At 45.5% G+C, this 7,092-nt stretch overlaps 1 protein-coding gene across 7 annotated transcripts in view; it reads left to right on the top strand.

Annotated features, from left to right (window-relative positions):
- Nucleotides 1-3,366: 3,366 nt before the first annotated feature.
- LOC141088011 (sphingomyelin phosphodiesterase 3-like) overlaps nt 3,367-7,092 on the top strand; it is an 854,992-nt gene continuing 851,266 nt past the window's right edge. For all 7 annotated transcript variants that reach the window (XM_073573854.1, XM_073573852.1, XM_073573848.1 and 4 more), the window contains exon 1: nt 3,367-3,496. The gene's annotated coding sequence lies outside the window, so the exon portion shown is untranslated. The remainder of the gene's footprint in view (nt 3,497-7,092) is intronic.

The following is a 7,092-nucleotide window of genomic DNA, read 5'->3' as shown; positions in this document are numbered from 1 at the left end:
TGCTTCCTCGCTGATGGATGGCTGGGAGGGGTCCGGGGCAGCTTGATGAAGGACCGCTTCGGGACCAGGTTGCAGGGTGCTGCTCCAGGTGCTGTGAAAAGAAAAGAAAGAAATTACTACCATAAATTAACAATCGCCAACTCCTGTGGAATAGAAAAGCACAGAATAAAACACAATACAACTAGAAAATACTTACGTTCGGGAGGCAAGGACCGGTCTTAAAAATGCCAAGGCACGATGGTATCGGTACTTCGTGCCGGTCCTTGCCGCAGCACCACTGCGAACCTTATTCTCCTGACGGATATCCCTGTTGAAGCGGTCCTTCATCGAGCGCCAACGGGTTCTGACTTTGTTCACTGTGATGGAAAAAAAAAAAAAAAGAAAAAAAGTAAGACTATGCACTGGAGGCTGTGATCATCCAACTGTGTGTGATGATAGAAACTCCATGGAGTTAATAGCATCACACACAGTTGGGTGATCCCGGCCAAGATCACTACTGCATCACACTGCATTTAAATACTTACGAAAATCCTTGCGGACCCGGGGAGAGGCATTGTCCCAGCCATCCATCAGCGATGCGGCCACCTCGTTCCAGAGCCGCCGGATCACCACGTTGTCCGAGTGCAGTTGGTGACGGGTGTCCCACAACGGGACTCGCTCCTGGACTAGACGGATGAGCTCGTCGTTGTCCAGGGCGAGGTCCTCCTCCCGCTGTGGAGCCTAGAAAAGAAAGACAAACATTAATCTTTGAAAGATTTAAAAAAAAAAAAATATCGATAACTAGCTGAAGAGCCCGGCGCTGCCCGGGCATAGTAACTAACTGTGGTTAGTTATAGAAATTTAAAATTATCCTCCATCCCATAGTCCCGTGCCCATATTCCATCATACATATCCTCCATCCCATAGTCCTGTGCCCATATACCCATCATACATATTCGCCATCCCATATGCCTGTGCCCATATACCCATCATACATATTCGCCATCCCATAGTCCCGTGCCCATATACCATCATACATATCCTCCATCCCATGCCCATATACCCATCATATATATCCTCCATCCCATAGTCCCGTGCCCATATTCCATCATACATATCCTCCATCCCATAGTCCTGTGCCCATATACCCATCATACATATTCGCCATCTCATATGCCTGTGCCCATATACACATGATACATGTTCGCCATCCCATAGTCCCGTGCCCATATACCATCATACATATCCTCTATCCCATGCCCATATACCCATCATATATATCCTCCATCCCATAGTCCCGTGCCCATATACCCAAACAAACAAACATACACACACACACACACAAACACACACACACACATACACACTTTGAGCCCTAGATATTGATAAACAATCCATGAAAAAATTATTTGTTTTAAATGGAAATAAATGGAAAAAAACAACAGACATCGAAAAAAACAACCATGAAAATTTAAAAAAAATAAAATTAAAAAATACCAAAAAAAAAAAAAAAAAAAAAAAAACCAGACTAGAAAATAAGTAAAAAAAAAAAAAAAACAGTCCGTCTGTACTTACATCACGTCTACCCGCCCGCACTTGGCCTTGCTGCTCCTGCCGTTCCTCCGGTGGTGGTGGCGTGATGGAGGATGAGCTCTGAAAATTAAACCAAAAAAATTAATCACATGTGTTTATTTTTTCAAATCCATACGGAAGCATAGTACTCACTTCTTCTGCCTCTTGCCCTGTCCCGGGGACATATTCTTCACCAGATGAAGACATGCTGCAATAAAAAAAAAAAGAGACATAAGTACATAGAAATGTATTGAAATTTCAGCCAGACATTAGGTTTTTCATACTTACATTGGTGCAGCTTGTGCTGTGTGTCCACTAGTGAGCAATCCTTAAAGTATTGTGGAATCCCAGTGCCCACACCATTTTATCACCTTGGTTCAATTTTGTTTTTTTACTGTCTAGACCAAATTTCAGTCATGTTTATGTAAAAAACGCATGCGCATAAAAACGCAAGACCATGCGCAAGTATTGCGCTCCCATAGGCTCCAATGTGGTGTTTTTGCGCATTCCGTGCGCATTCCGTGCGCATGCGTTGTTTTAACGAGACAGGGCGGAACCAAAAATGCAACATGTTGCGTCTGACGCGCCTGGCGCAAAAGACAAAAAAACGCATGCGCACGAAAGCGCAAATATGCGCAAGACCATGCGCACATCATGTAAAATATAGGTGCGCAGTGCGCATGCGCACTGGTGCGCCCGATGCGCTGCGCACAAAAGCGCTAATGTGAAACCAGCCTTAGTGACACCGCTGGAATCAGGATCTCTGCCTTACATCACGCAGCTCTGAGATTACAAGATTACATAGCAAAACCTTGTGACAGATTCTTCTTAAATATCGCACGGCATAAAATATACACAGCTGCAATCTGTAATTTACGCTGCGGAATGACTCTAATGACAGGTTCCCCTCTAAGGGTGTGTGCACATTCTGCGGATTCTGCTGCGGATCCGCGGCAGCTTTTCCTGCGGTGTACAGTACCATAATATCCTATGGGAAATTTAAACCGCAGTGCAGACGGTGCGGATTTTTCCGCGCGTATTTGCTGCGGTTTCTAATCCGCAGAAAGAATTGACATGTCAATTCTTTCTGCGGATTCCGCTGCGGTTTACCATCTCCTCCATTGTAGAGGTGATAAACCGCAGGGCAAAACCGCAGGCTAATTGGCTGATAAACGGCAGGTCTTTTGACATGCGGATTTACTTGCGGATTTTGCTAAATCCACGCGGATCAATCCGCAGCAGAATCCACAGCGTGTGCACGTACCCTAAATGTTATTTTAACTGTCTTTTACAAGGAACACTTATCAGCCATAAATACTTTGACATTTATTTGTGTAACCTTTGCTAGCTACTTTAGTATCCATGGTGTGTGCCTTGTTGCCTGTGATATACTTTTCGTCTACTTTGTCCTCAGACATATCAGTAGCATGTGTGGAGAGGCCGTGTGCCACCGCTGACATGTACGCGGAGTGATGACGACCACGGGTTGCTCACTGATACTGCTGCGGCTTTCTAGGTGATGGCTTTGGCTGGTAGTAAGGCCAGTAGACTCAGCTACACGGAGCCATAAGGCTGTGGCCCTCCCTCGGCCGGCCCCGGCGCTGTGTGCGCATCGTTACATTATGGAAATTGCTGATATGTTGTGTGCCTTCCTACAGTATTCGGTCTTCATCCTGTCAGTCTTTGTGGACTGGCTCTGGTTGTTACATGAGGAGCTGTTCTCCTCAGCAGCAGGTGCTGAGGGGAAGAGGAAAGGATGGAGGAAGGGAGAGGGAGGGAGGAAGGGAGAGACTGGAGGAGAAGGGAGGGAGTAAAGAGAAGGGAGGGAGAGAGTGACAGAAAAGAGACACACAGGAGAGAAACGGGGAAAGGAGCAAGACAGAGGGGAAGCAGCCGGCGAGGGCCACACAGAGCGCTCTCCCCCATTAAACTCGACGTTACACAGGTGAGACCAGTCCTTCTGGGATTGTGTGTGATTGGACTGGGGCGTTCTGGTGCGGCAGCATAAAGTAGTGCCATTCAGGGTTCGCTCCAACTCTATCCTCTTTTCTTTCCTGACCCATGCTTCTTATATGTATGGCAGATGTCTTCTAGAGCAGATACTCTGCTTAGAAATCCTTAAGGCTAAAGCCCCCCACCCTTCACTGCACACAGCTACGTTACCGCCATCAGATTACCATACGTTTCCCATAAGATTAGCAGATGATTTCTCCTGGATAACTCTGGATATGATTAGAAGGTGCTGTCTAGAATTATATGATATGCCAACCCATGCATTACAAGGGTTTGCGTCTTGTGTTAGCAGATTCAGTGCTTTGATCTACTCAGAGATGTGATTTGGAGAGAAGGGACAGATGGTGATCACGGATCTGCCTAGGAACATGAATCTAGAAATGAAAAAAATACCCCAGAGGCCATGAACATTCATTGTGTGAGGAAGCAGTGTAGTTTTCTTATCTTCAGGCTTGATGGCTTTCAGCCTATTGGATGGTGAATGATCCAATTCCGAGAAACCATCCCCGATGATGGACCCAACAGCTCGCACTCAAGTTCCCCTGTGCGCTCTTTGTAACAGTGTCGTGTTTTATACCTCGGCTGTAGGAACAACATATTCTGGTAATTCACAATACTGACTGCATCTTCACCAGTCTGTGTATGAGAATTCCATAATTCCATCATTCCCACTTTCATCTTCATTCATGTTTCCTAAAATTGGGAGATGTGAGGTCAGTTTCTCTGGCATTTGATCTTTCAGTAGGGAGAAGGATGGGAGTGGCAGAGTGACTCTTGAGTGCATGAGGTCTGATGCAGATGGCTACTGATCTCTAAGATATGGATATATCCATGGAAAAGGACCTCCTTACTCCATAGGGCAGGGGCAGAATGTTCTCCATAGATATTTCATACAAGAGAAAATATAAAACAAGAATCAGGATTTTCAGGAGGAGGCATGCTTCTGTAAGAACAGGTGTTTGAGGAAGCAATGCTGGATCTTCAAGTGACGTTATGCCTGATACGATGCTTTCAGAATAATCATACAGGTGTCAGTGTTTGCGGATATCACATTAGCAACTTCGCTGGAATGTATCAAACTTAACCGATTTCCAAAAAGTAAAAATCTGAGATGAAAAAGTGAGTCAGTGTGCCAAGAAACTTCTGTCTACTGTCTTGTTTCTGGAATGCAGGAAAACCCGGTCACAGGGGAGCGCAAAGGACGAGGAGAAGGAGAGTAAGGCTGAGTGCAGACGGAGTTTTGAGCCCTGCGGATTTTTCCGTGCAGAATGGAAGAAATCCGCAGGTCAAATGACCTGCATTTTTCCTGCGGATTTCTTCCATTTTTCCTGCGGTTTCCTTGCGGTTTTTGTGCGGTTTTCCACTGCGGACTCCCCCCTGCGGATTTGGAGACAGGGGAGGTGGAAAACCGCACAAAACAAGTGACATGCTGCGGATTTTGTACTGCAGGAAAACCGCGCGGAAAAATCCGCAGCGTCTGCACAGCGTTTTTTTTTTCATTCATTTTAAGGCTACTGTACATCACAATGCGGATATGCAACGTTTCTGCGTGGTAAAATCCGCTGTGGATCCGCTGCAAATCTGCATCGTGTGCACACAGCCTTATTAAAAGCTTTCTTCTTTTGTTAGATTCCACTACACGTTTCGACGGATAAACTCTGTCTTCATCAGGTGGCATATACTCTCCTTCTCCTCGTCCTTTGCACTCCCCTGTGACCGGGTTTTCATGCATTCCATGTTCTCATCCTCCTTTGAGGCACCCGGCAGGAGCAGCATCGGAACTAATCTAACCAGCACCCCGGGACCTGCCAGCCTGGCGGCTGACGCTCCATTAATCTGTCTCATTCAGACTTCTCTACTGTCTTGTTTCTGGCTGTGTAAAGTTTTATGTCTATATCTTACCCTGACGTCATTCACTTGTGTCCTGAATATATATTTCATATCTTTCTTTTGGCCAGTAATGAACAACCACTGTACACCTTAATTTCTGATTGTCTTTTTCTAAGTGTTTAAAACAGAGGAAATTTGGGCTTCTGTAGAGATGGGCTGATAACTGCATGTTTTTATATGTAACCAGCCGTGCTTTTACTGTGTGCTCCTGGAAATAATCCAAGCACATTCCCGGCCAGAAAGATGCCAGAGACTGACTTCACATAGTGGTTTCATGTGATTGAGGGTGAATGAGGTGGATAGAGTATCTCTGGGAGACATCTATGTACACCATGCAGAAAGCTGCGGACAGATGATGGGCCTGGTTTCCATTTATCTAGCAATTTGTTCTTTCCCTATACAATGATTGTAAAAGTATAGAAGAAAACTGACCTCAGAACAAATCTCATTGTTTTCTATGAGAAATTGGTGCTGGACCTGGATCAAACACTTTGCACACTGACGCCTTGACTCGTAAGAGTAAGTTGGGGTCAGAGGTGCTGGACTCAGTCTTAATGAACTGGACGCCTCTTAGAAGTGACATACACCTCTGTGCGCCTCGCCGCAGATCTCTAATGTTTCTAAGATAAGTGCCCCAGCACATAGAATCGTAGAGTTGGAAGGGACCTCCTGGGCCATCTGGTCCAACCCCATGCTCATAGCAGGATTCGCTAAATCATCCCAGTCAGATGTCTGTCCAGCCTCTGTTTGAAGACTTCCATTGAAGGAGAACTCACCACTTCTCGTGGCAGCCTATTCCACTCATTGATCACTCTAACTGTCAAAAAGTTTTTTCTACAGTCATGGCCAAAAGTTTAGAGAATGACACAAGTATTAATTTTTACAAAGTCTACTGCTTCATTTTTTCTAATGGCAATTTGCATATACTCCAGAATGTTATAAAGAGTGATCAGCTTAACAGCAATTACTTGCAAAGTCAATATTTGCCTAGAAAATGAACTTTATCCCCCAAAACACATTTCAACATCATTGCAGCCCTGCCTTAAAAGGACAGCTAACATCGTTTCAGTGATTGCTCCATTAACACAGGTGTGGGTGTTGATGAGGACAGGGCTGGAGATCAATCTGTCATGATTAAGTAAGAATGACACCACTGGACACTTTAAAAGGAGTCTGGTGCTTGGCATCATTGTTTCTCTTCTGTTAACCATGGTTATCTCTAAAGAAACACGTGCAGTCATCATTGCACTGCACAAAAATGGCCTAACAGGGAAGAGTATCGCAGCTAGAAAGATTGCACCTCAGTCAACAATCTATCGCATCATCAAGAACTTCAAGGAGAGAGGTTCCCTTGTTGCCAAAAAGGCTCCAGGGCGCCCAAGAAAGACCAGCAAGCGCCAGGACTGTCTCTTAAAAGAGTTTCAGCTGCGGGATCGGGCTACCAGCAGTGCAGAGCTTGCTCAGGAATGGCAGCAGGCAGGTGTGAGTGCATCTGCACGCACTGTGAGGCGGAGACTCTTGGAGCAAGGCCTGGTCTCAAGGAGGGCAGCAAAGAAGCCACTTCTCTCCAGGAAAAAAATCATGGATAGACTGATATTCTGCAAGAGGTACAGGGAGTGGACTGCTGAGGACTGGGGT

The sequence above is a fragment of the Dendrobates tinctorius genome, unplaced genomic scaffold, assembly GCF_039654945.1.
Source record: "Dendrobates tinctorius isolate UK_male_01 unplaced genomic scaffold, ASM3965494v1 ptg000037l, whole genome shotgun sequence".
In the NCBI taxonomy this organism is placed as follows: domain Eukaryota; kingdom Metazoa; phylum Chordata; class Amphibia; order Anura; family Dendrobatidae; genus Dendrobates; species Dendrobates tinctorius.
The sequence above is the reverse complement of the archived record's forward strand: the minus strand, read 5'-3'. Positions and strand labels throughout refer to the sequence as shown.